At 44.0% G+C, this 11,250-nt stretch overlaps 5 non-coding genes across 5 annotated transcripts; all 5 read right to left on the bottom strand.

Annotated features, from left to right (window-relative positions):
* Positions 1 to 7,914: 7,914 nt before the first annotated feature.
* Positions 7,915 to 8,028, bottom strand: LOC140308311 (U5 spliceosomal RNA). Its single transcript, XR_011916269.1, has one exon. It is a non-coding gene; the product is annotated as a U5 spliceosomal RNA (small nuclear RNA).
* Positions 8,029 to 8,439: 411 nt separating this feature from the next.
* Positions 8,440 to 8,630, bottom strand: LOC140307920 (U2 spliceosomal RNA). The gene has a single exon (XR_011915941.1). It is a non-coding gene; the product is annotated as a U2 spliceosomal RNA (small nuclear RNA).
* A 308-nt stretch (positions 8,631 to 8,938) lies between these two features.
* On the bottom strand, positions 8,939 to 9,052 carry LOC140308250 (U5 spliceosomal RNA). Its single transcript, XR_011916214.1, has one exon. It is a non-coding gene; the product is annotated as a U5 spliceosomal RNA (small nuclear RNA).
* Positions 9,053 to 9,463: 411 nt separating this feature from the next.
* On the bottom strand, positions 9,464 to 9,654 carry LOC140307848 (U2 spliceosomal RNA). Its single transcript, XR_011915876.1, has one exon. It is a non-coding gene; the product is annotated as a U2 spliceosomal RNA (small nuclear RNA).
* Positions 9,655 to 9,939: 285 nt separating this feature from the next.
* Positions 9,940 to 10,053, bottom strand: LOC140308187 (U5 spliceosomal RNA). The gene has a single exon (XR_011916157.1). It is a non-coding gene; the product is annotated as a U5 spliceosomal RNA (small nuclear RNA).
* Between the last annotated feature and the right edge of the window lie 1,197 nt (positions 10,054 to 11,250).

The following is an 11,250-nucleotide window of genomic DNA, read 5'->3' on the forward strand; positions in this document are numbered from 1 at the left end:
ACTAAAGACCTGAGTAACACTCTGGACAACTTTTGGCTGACTCAGCATATAACAGAGCCTACGCACAATAGGGGGCACACTCTAGACTTAGTGATCTCCAAGGGTCTAAGCATTTCAAAGATTACTGTGTCTGATGTGGGCCTGTCTGACCATTCCTGTGTTTTCTTTGAGAGTACGATTTCAGTGCACACAAATGTCTCAACAGCAGTGATCTCAAAACTGAAAACAGTAGTAAGATCTTTAACCAGGTTTTCTCCTTAGCACCTGCCCTGTCCGGGGGTTCAGTCAGTGAGCTCGTCAGTAGCTTTAATACTAAAATGTTAAATGTTATGGATACTATTGCTCCCATTAAGGTGAAGGTTATCTCTGGAAGGAAGAAGTCTCCATGGCGAAATTCCACACTGGTGAAAAATGGGAAAAGAGTGTGTCGGAAAGCTGAGCGCCGATGGAGAAAAACAAATCTCCAGGTTCATTATGACATCTATAAAGAGAAACTTCACTCTTATAATTTACAACTGAGGAATGCAAGGAAATCCTACTTCCCTGACATCATCACCAAAAACAGTCATAATGCTCGGGCCTTATTTGCTACAGTTGACAGGCTAACAAACCCTCCTGTGTCAGTGGCAAATGAACTCCATTCCACCATGGCCTGCAATGACTTTGCCAAATTCTTCATAGACAAAGTCCAAAATATTAGACAAGCAGTTGGTACATCAGCAGCAGGTTCAGCATATGTACTGTGTCCACCGAAAACCGGTTTAAACACCATGACACTATTTCAACCCATTAACAGTAAAGACCTGGAGGACATCTTACGTCACCTGAAGTCCTCCTCTTGCTGTTTAGACATCCTACCAACAGGTTTTTTCAAAGGGGTCTCAAAGACTTTGGAGTCAGACCTGTTACTGATTGTGAACCTGTCCTTAACGTCAGGTGTGTTTCCAGAGCCACTAAAAACAGCTGTAATTAAACCTCTGCTGAAAAAGGACAATCTTGATAAGACGCAAATGAACAACTACAGGCCCATCTCAAATCTCCCATTTTTAAGTAAGATCATTGAAAAAGCGGTTTTTCAACAGCTTAATTACTTTTTAACACAAAATAACTGCTATGATACCTTCCAGTCAGGCTTTAGACAGCACCACAGCACTGAGACTGCTCTGACCAAAGTGTTTAATGACATATGTCTGAATACAGACAGTGGAAAAATGTCAGTCTTAGTTTTACTGGATCTCAGTGCTGCCTTTGATACAGTTGACCACAATATATTACTCAAACAACTGGAGAACTGGGCTGGTCTTTCCGGAACTGTACTAAACTGGTTCAAAACATACTTAGAGAACAGGAAGTACTTTGTGTCAATAGGTAACTTTACATCTGAGCAGACAAGAATCACAAGTTCCCCAAGGTTCCATCCTGGGACCTCTTCTGTTTAACATCTACATGCTCCCACTGGCACAGATTATAAAAAACAACCAAATAAACTACCATAGCTATGCAGATGACACACAGATGTATATAACAATGTCACCAGGAGACAGAGGGCCTGTACAGGCCCTTGGAAAATGCATTGAGGAGATTAATGACTGGATGTGCCACAACTTCCTCCAGCTAAACATAAACAAAACTGAGGTAATTGTCTTTGGAGCCAAAGATAAACGATTGAAAGTCACCACAGAGCTTCAATCTATAAATCTAAAAACGACCAACCAGGCCAGAAATCTGGGTGTAGTGATGGACTCAGACCTAAATTTGGACAAACACATTAAGGCATTAACAAAGTCAGCCTACTATCACCTTAAGAATATATCAAGGCTAAAAGATCTGATGTCTCAGCAGGACCTGGAAAAACTAGTCCATGCATTCATCTTTAGTAGGCTTGATTATTGTAATAGCATCTTTACAGGTCTGCCTAAAAAGTCAGTTAGACAACTGCAGCTCATCCAGAACTCAGCTGCTCGAGTCCTCACTAAGACCAAAAAAGTGGAGCACATCACAGTCCAGCTCTCAAGTCTTTACACTGGCTGCCTGTCCATCAGAGGATAGACTTTAAAGTTCTGATGCTGGTCTATAAAGCTCTGAATGGTCAAGGACCAAAATACATCAGTGACCTCCTGACCCACTATGAACCTTCCAGACCCCTCAGGTCATCTGGATCCGGTATTTTATCAGTTCCCAGAGTCAAAACCAGACATGGAGAAGCTGCATTCAGCTTCTATGCTCCACATGTCTGGAACAAAGTCCCAGAAAGCCTCAGATCAGCTGAAACACTCAGTGTATTTAAGTCCAGGTTGAAGACACATCTATTTTCAGCTGCATTTGAATAAGCTTGAGTTTCAAAACGGAATCATGTTTTAACTATTGATTTTATCTTTCATATATATAATTTTTTCTGATTTTATCTATTGTTCTTATTTCCTTCTTTTGTTTAAATTTTAAATCATGCTTTTTATTTCTTCTGTTTTAATGTCTCTGTGAAGCACTTTGAATCACCTTGTTGTTGAATTGTGCTATACAAATATACTTGCCTTGTCTTGCCTTGCCTTACATTGTCGGGCATTCGCACCTTGTCTTACCCGCTTTTTACAAACTATAGTCAGACATCCACACCTTCTTGCAGCTGAACCACCTCCGCTTACTGTTTTGATCATGTATGGTCTGGCAATACTACCTTTTCTTACCCGTTTGTGAGTAATTATGGCTGGACATTCACACCTACTTTCAGCAGAACACCACCTCTCTCGCTTTTGATGATGTATGGACCGGCATTCTTACCTTTTCTAACACATTTTTCAGCAATTATGTTCGGAGATTCACACCTACTCACAGACGAACAACTCCGCTCCCGCATTTGATGGTGTATAGTCGGGCATTCTCACCCTTTCTCATCAGCTTTTTGCAAATTATGATCTGACATCCACACCTACTTGCAGTCGAACAGTTCTGCTCCCGCTTTTGATTATGTTTGGTTGGATATTCGAACCTTTTCTTAACTGCTTTTTACAAACTTTGGTTGGACGTTCACACCTTCTTGTAGCCGAACACATCCACAGCTGCTTTTGATGATGTATGGTTGGGCATTCGCACCTTTTTTTTACCCATTTTTCAGGAATTATGGGTGGATATTCACACCTTCTTGCAGCTGAACACCTCCTCTCCCACTTATGATCATGTGCGGTTTGATTTTAGAAATTTTTACTTTCATGTTTTCTAGCAATTATTGATGGACATTCACACCTTCTTGCAGCTGAACACCTCCTCTCCCACTTATGATCATGCGCGGTTTGATATTAGAAATTTTTACTTTCATGTTTTCTAGCAATTATTGATGGACATTCAGACCTTCTTTGCAGCTGAACACCTCCGCTCCCGCTTTTGATCATACATTGTCGGGCATTCATAACTTGTCTTACCAGATTTTTACAAACTTTAGTCGAACATTCACACCTTCTTGCAGCTGAACACCTCCGCTCCCGCTTTTGATGGTGTAAAGTCGGGCTTTCGAGCCTTTTCTTACCCGGTTTTTAGAAATTATGGTTGGATATTCAGACCTTGCAGCCGAACACCTCCGCTCCCTCTTTTGATCATACATTGTCGGGCATTCGCACCTTGTCTTACCCGCTTTTTACAAACTATAGTCAGACATTCACACGTTGCAGCTGAACCACCTCCGCTCCCTGTTTTGATCATGTATGGAGTGGCAATACTACCTTTTCTTACCCATTTGTGAGTAATTATGGCTGGACATTCACACCTACTTGCAGTCGAACAGCTCTGCTCCTGCTTTTGATTTTGTTTGGTTGGATATTCGAACCTTTTCTTAACTGCTTTTTACAAACTTTGGTCGGACGTTCACACCTTCTTGCAACCGAACACCTCCGCTTCCGCTTTTGATGGTATATATTCGGGAATTCGAACATTATCTTACCCGTTTTTTACAAACCATGGTCGGACTTTCACACCTTCTTGTAGCCGAACAACTCCACTCCCGCTATTGATTGTGTACAGTCGTGTAGTTTAACCTTTTCTTACCCGCTTTTTACCAACTATGGTCGGACATTCACACCGTCTACAGCGGAACACCTCCGCTTCCGCTTTTGATGGTGTATAGTCGGGCATTCGAACCTTTTCTTACCCGCTTTTTACAAACTATGGTCGGACATTCAAACCTTCTTGTAGCCGAAAAGCTCCGCTCCCTCTTTTGATCATACATTGTCGGGCATTTGCACCTTTTCTTACCCGCTTTTTACAAACCATGGTCGGACTGTCACACCTTCTTGTAGCCGAACACATCTGCTCCCGCTATTGATTGTGTACAGTCGGGTTTTTTTAACCTTTTCTTACCCGCTTTTTACCAACTCTGGTCGGACATTCACACCTTCTTACAGCGGAACACCTCCGCTCCCTCTTTTGATGGTGTATGTTCGGGCATTCGAACCTTTTCTTACCCGCTTTTTACAAACTATGCTCGGACATTCAAACCTTCTTATAGCCGAACACATCCACTCCTGCTTTTGATGATGTGTGGTTGGGCATTCGAACCCACTTCTTGCCCGCTTTTCATTAATTATGGGTGGACATTCACACCTTGTCGCAGCCAAACACCTCCGCTCCCTGTTTTGATGGTGTATGGTTGGACATTCGCACCTTTTCTCACCCGCTTTTTGCAAACTATGGTCAGCAATTCACAGCTTCCTCTCCACCATACTTGTATGGTGGGATATTCACACCCACTTGCATCCGAAGACCTCCGCCCCCACCTTTGTTGATATTTAGTCGGTCATTCGCACCTTACCCGCTTTTGGCAAACTATGGCCTTCTTGCAGCCAAACACCTCTGATCTCGCTTTTGATGATGTAAGGTTGGGCATTCAGACCTTGCTTCCCCTGCTTTTCACCAAATATAGTCGGACATTCACACCTTCTTGCAGCCGAACACTTCCGCTCCACCTTTTAGTGTTCTATCACACCTTTTTTTCACCGCATTTTATAGATTATGGTTGGAAATTCTCAACCACTCTCATCCGAAGACCTCTCCTCCCGCTTTTGTTAATATATTTGAACTTTAGTCGGACATTCACACCTTCTTGCAGCTGAACCACCTCCGCTCCCTGTTTTGATCATGTATGGTCTGGCAATACTACTTTTTCTTACCCGTTTGTGAGTAATTATGGCTGGACATTCACACCTACTTTCAGCAGAACACCACCTCTCTCGCTTTTGATGATGTATGGACCGGCATTCTTACCTTTTCTAACACATTTTTCAGCAATTATGGTCGGAGATTCACACCTACTCACAGACAAACAACTCCGCTCCCGCATTTGATGGTGTATAGTCGGGCATTCTCACCCTTTCTCATCAGCTTTTTGCAAATTATGATCTGACATTAACACCTGCTTTTGATGATGTATGGTTGGGTATTCGCACCTTTTTTTTACCCATTTTTAAGGAATTATGGGTGGACATTCACACCTTCTTGCAGCTGAACACCTCCTCTCCCACTTATGATCATGTGCGGTTTGATTTTCGAAATTTTTACTTTAATTTTTTCTAGCAATTATTGATGGACATTCAGACCTTCTTGCAGCTGAACATCTCCGCTCCCGCTTTTGATCATACATTGTCGGACATTCATACCTTGTCTTACCAGATTTTTACAAACTTTAGTCGAACATTCACACCTTCTTGCAGCTGAACACCTCCGTTCCCACTTTTGATGGTGTAAAGTCGGGCTTTTGAGCCTTTTCTTACCCGGTTTTTAGAAATTATGGTTGGACATTCAGACCTTGCAGCCGAACACCTCCGCTCCCTCTTTTGATTATACATTGTCGGGCATTCGCACCTTGTCTTACCCGCTTTTTACAAACTATAGTCAGACATTCACACGTTGCAGCTGAACCACCTCCGCTCCCTGTTTTGATCATGTATGGTCTGGCAATACTACCTTTTCTTACCCGTTTGTGAGTAATTATGGCTGGACATTCACACCTACTTTCAGCAGAACACCACCTCTCTCGCTTTTGATGATGTATGGACCGGCATTCTTACCTTTTCTAACACATTTTTCAGCAATTATGGTCGCAGATTCACACCTACTCACAGACAAACAACTCCGCTCCCGCATTTGATGGTGTATAGTCGGGCATTCTCACCCTTTCTCATCAGCTTTTTGCAAATCATGATCTGACATTCACACCTACTTGCAGTCGAAAAGCTCTGCTCCCGCTTTTGATTATGTTTGGTTGGATATTCGAACCTTTTCTTAACTGCTTTTTACAAACTTTGTTCGGAGGTTCACGTCTTCTTGAAGCCGAACACCTCCGCTTCCGCTTTTGATGGTGTACAGTCGGGCATTTTAACCATTTCTTACCCGCTTTTTACCAACTATGGTCGGACATTCACACCTTCTTGCAGCTGAACACCTCCGCTCCCGCTTTTGATGGTGTATAGTCGGGCTTTCGAGCCTTTTCTTCCCCGGTTTTTACAAATTATGGTTGGACATTCAGACCTTGCAGCCGAAAACCTCCGCTCCCTCTTTTGATCATACATTGTTGGGCATTCGCACCTTGTCTTACGCGCTTTTTACAAACTTTAGTCAGAAATTCACACCTTGCAGCTGAACCACCTCCGCTCCCTGTTTTGATCATGTATAGTCTGGCAATACTACCATTTCTTACCCGTTTGTGAGTAATCTTCTAAAAGGTCATACCTGTAATTTTTTCCATTGAAACCATAAATATTTAAGAGGTTAAAGTCTTGCCCCATAAAATTCAAGTGTGCTAAAAGTGCCCGTCCGTCTCGCACCAGAACATGCGGATTTTTAATTAGAATGGCCACACCATCATTTTTAATTTGATTTGAGCCACTCCATATCGATAAATTGGGCCACATTTCCTCCCATTGTCTATGGTTTTTCAAAAAAGGTAGTCCACATTCTTGTATTAAAAACACATCTGATTTTATGGAGTCTAAGAAGGATATAATACTCTGGGCTCTTGTCTTTGATTTCACACTTCTCACATTTAGTGTTGAGAAGGTGAGAACCATTAAAAGGATAAAGGAAAGTAGGTATGTCATTTTCGTTTTTCTAAGTTATCAAAACAAATTACACACTCAGGTTATTTCTTGGGAAACTAGCTCTCCTTTTCGGACTCTCGTGTTGGCCTCTGATGCAATGTTGCATTTAACTTTGAGTCCCTGGGGGTTGATTGCAGAGCTAAAGGGAATCAGAGGACAACTCAGATGCCGTCCTCCTCGGCTGTTGACCTTCGGGGAGGTGAGTACCTTCACTAGACTCACCTGTCTGCTCTTCCTCCTCATTTAGCTTAGCTCCACCCTCTGCCTGTGAATTCTCACAGACTTCAGCACTGAGTGGTGAGGCCTCTACAGGCCCCTCTCCTTTTTGCTCCTCACTTCCAATCCAAGCTTTTAGCGGGAAGTTTGAATTTATTGGGTCAACCTCTTCACTTTGTTCACCAACTGCCACCTCAGAAGAGGTGATTTAATTCTCCACAGAGATTACATTTCCTGCCATTTGGACACTCTCCAAAAGTGTCCCCAATTTCTCTGCACTTCCCACATATCACCTTGGTACAAGCCTCAACCAGGTGCCCATGCTCACCACACTTGCGGCAGAGCTTGGGCTGCCCCTGGTACTGGATGTAACCTCGGTTTTCGAGGTGGCCAGAGTGTCACTTTGCATCTCCGCCCACCCGCTGCACTGAGCACTCTTCAGCCCTTTTAAATGGTATAACTTTGCACTCCCGCACGCTCCAGCGAGCACCATTCAAGCAACAACTTTGCACTCCAGCTTCAAACATCGGCACAGTCGCAACAAGTAAGGCAACTCTACTCAGAGAAGTCACTCTGCACAGTAACAAGATTTCTTTTGCACAGACAGAAAGGGCTTCACCCGCAAAGGTAAAGCCTGCCAAAAATAGCAACAACTCATTAGTGCTGCTCTCCACGGAAGTCTTTAGTAAAAGGCGAAAGACTTGTACATTATGAAGAGAAACCAGAGTACGATTATCTGTCACTGCGGGAGCAGGGCATCAGGCTAGTTGGCATAGCCACCTTCCCCATGGTGAGCTTTGCTTGGTTGAGACGCTTGCTCCCCCTCCTTGCTCCTCGGCTGACCAAGTAGGAAAAATCGGGCCCTATTCGATGGCTGCCTTGTCTTTTACTCTGTGCAAAAGACAAGGCAGCCACAAACACCACGGGAACACCGTATTGAGGCTTTGTTCTGACCGCTCATTCAGTGTCGCGTTTCTTTCAAGCAATTCTCCCGGTTAGCCCGCACTCGGCTCGCCCCCAGAGCTGTGTTAAAGTCTACTTCGCATTCACTCTCTTTTCTCAGCAGACTAAAAGAAAGTTTCATCTTGGGCTCCCTGAAACTTCCATCCTGCACCACTGTTTGCTTTTTCACAAGAGCAGAGAAGAGCGCACCGTTCCCAGCGGCACTGCAGTACCGGGTCGATGCTTGGAGTGAACGGAGCAAGCTCCTTTTTCAACTCCTATTGCTAAAAATCCATTTAATATGTAGTCCTCTTACAAAGGCCATATCAGATATTAAACTGATAAGAACAGGTACTACACTTGATCTTAGCCAAAAGGCCGAGAAGCGATAACTGTCCACTGGTTCACGTCCGAGGGCCCTTCCTGGCACAATGCACACTTGTAGCGGTGTTCTTTTTATGGCCATAGGTGGCCAGAGTGTCACTTTGCACCTCCGCCCACCCGCTGCACTGAGCACTCTTCAGCCCTTTTAAATGGTATAACTTTGCACTCCCGCACGCTCCAGCAAGCACCATCCAAGCAACAACGTTGCACTCCAGCTTCAAACATCGGCACAGTCGCAACAAGTAAGGCGACTCTACTCAGAGAAGTCACTCTGCACAGTAACAAGATTTCTTTTGCACAGACGGAAAGGGCTTCACCCGCAAAGGTAAAGCCTGCCAAAAATAGGAACAACTCATTAGTGCTGCTTTCCACGGAAGTCTTTAGTAAAAGGCGAAAGACTTGTACGTTATGAAGAGAAACCAGAGTACGATTATCCGTCACTGCGGGAGCAGGGCATCAGGCTAGTTGGCATAGCCACCTTCCCCATGGTGAGCTTTGCTTGGTTGAGACGCTTGCTCCCCCTCCATGATCCTCGGCTGACCAAGTAGGAAAAATCGGGCCCTATTCGATGGCTGCCTTGTCTTTTACTCTGTGCAAAAGACAAGGCAGCCACAAACACCACGGGAACACTGTATTGAGGCTTTGTTCTGACCGCTCATTCAGTGTCGCGTTTCTTTCAAGTAATTCTCCCGGTTAGCCCGCACTCGGCTTGCCCCCAGAGCTGTGTTAAAGTCTACTTCGCATTCACTCTCTTTTCTCAGCAGACTAAAAGAAAGTTTCATCTTGGGCTCCCTGAAACTTCCATCCTGCACCACTGTTTGCTTTTTCACAAGAGCAGAGAAGAGCGCACCGTTCCCAGCGGCACTGCAGTACCGGGTCGATGCTTGGAGTGAACGGAGCAAGCTCCTTTTTCAACTCCTATTGCTAAAAATCAATTTAATATGTAGTCCTCGTACAAAGGCCATATCAGATATTAAACTGATAAGAACAGGTACTACACTTGATCTTAGCCAAAAGGCCGAGAAGTGATATCTGTCCACTGGTTCACGTCCAAGGGCCCTTCCTGGCACAATGCGCACTTGTAGCGGTGTTCTTTTTATGGCCATAGGTGGCCAGAGTGTCACTTTGCACCTCCGCCCACCCGCTGCACTGAGCACTCTTCAGCCCTTTTAAATGGTATAACTTTGCACTCCCGCACGCTCCAGCAAGCACCATCCAAGCAACATCGGCACAGTTGCAACAAGTAAGGCGACTCTACTCAGAGAAGTCACTCTGCACAGTAACAAGATTTCTTTTGCACAGACGGAAAGGGCTTCACCCGCAAAGGTAAAGCCTGCCAAAAATAGAAACAACTCATTAGTGCTGCTTTCCACGGAAGTCTTTAGTAAAAGGCGAAAGACTTGTACGTTATGAAGAGAAACCAGAGTACGATTATCCATCACTGCGGGAGCAGGGCATCAGGCTAGTTGGCATAGCCACCTTCCCCATGGTGAGCTTTGCTTGGTTGAGACGCTTGCTCCCCCCCTTGCTCCTCGGCTGACCAAGTAGGAACAATCGGGCCCTATTCGATGGCTGCCTTGTCTTTTACTCTGTGCAAAAGACAAGGCAGCAACAAAAACACCACGGGAAAACCGTATTGAGGCTTTGTTCTGACCGCTCATTCGGTGTCGCGTTTCTTTCAAGCAATTCTCCCGGTTAGCCCACACTCGGCTCGCTCCTAGAGCCGTGTTAAAGTCTACTTCGCATTCATTCTTGTTTCTCAGCAGACTCTTGGGATTTTATCTATAAAATGAATTCCTTCACTCAAACTATGTTAAAACTGCTTTGTCCTTCATATTTACCATGTCTAGAAAGATTTAAACAAAAAAAACAACGTTGTACTTTGCAGTAAAAGACAGAGCAAATCTAAAGTTTCATGAATCCGAGAATAAGCTTACTTTCATGAGTTCTTCACGATTTGGGATTTTGCTATAAAATGAATTCCTTCACTCAAACTAAATCGCTAATCTGTTACATGTAAGGCAGATGTCAAATTCACCGAAATAGGATCTAAGGGTATTCGGCCAATCGAGCTGTAGCAGCTTCGGTAAAAGAGTATAAGTTGAAGAGTTTGTGAATAAAGGTGTGCGCACACATAGTGAGCTGTAGGAAAATAGGCAGGGAGCAATGCCGGCTGGGGTATATGTTCTTGTATGTTGTCTGACTGTTTGATTTGAATGTGTTGTGTAAGTGTCCCGTTGAATGTTACATGTTTGGGCTTTGACACGCTTCACTGTGGTTGTTAACTGTGTGGTGTGTCCTGAAATGTTATATGTTTGGGCTGTGTGACATGCTTAATGCTTGTCAGTAGCTACCCACTTATTCATATATAGCAACTGACAACATAAGAAGTCCGGACATACTTTGATAGTAGTTGTAGAAGTATCCTTATTGATAATAGATAAACTAATTCATAGTGATAGAACAGTAGATGAACAGGTGCCTGCACATGTCTCACGAAAATAAAATGGGTGTATGATTGCTGACGGCAGAGCAATACTGCCAAACTTATGAGTTCTTGTGGCAAACTTGATTCAGTGTCTTGACGTGTATACGCTGTTTCGCTGACTTGATTGTCACAAGAAAC

This window comes from Leuresthes tenuis, unplaced genomic scaffold (assembly GCF_036924035.1).
Source record: "Leuresthes tenuis unplaced genomic scaffold, fLeuTen1.0.hap1 SCAF_5, whole genome shotgun sequence".
Taxonomy (NCBI): domain Eukaryota; kingdom Metazoa; phylum Chordata; class Actinopteri; order Atheriniformes; family Atherinopsidae; genus Leuresthes; species Leuresthes tenuis.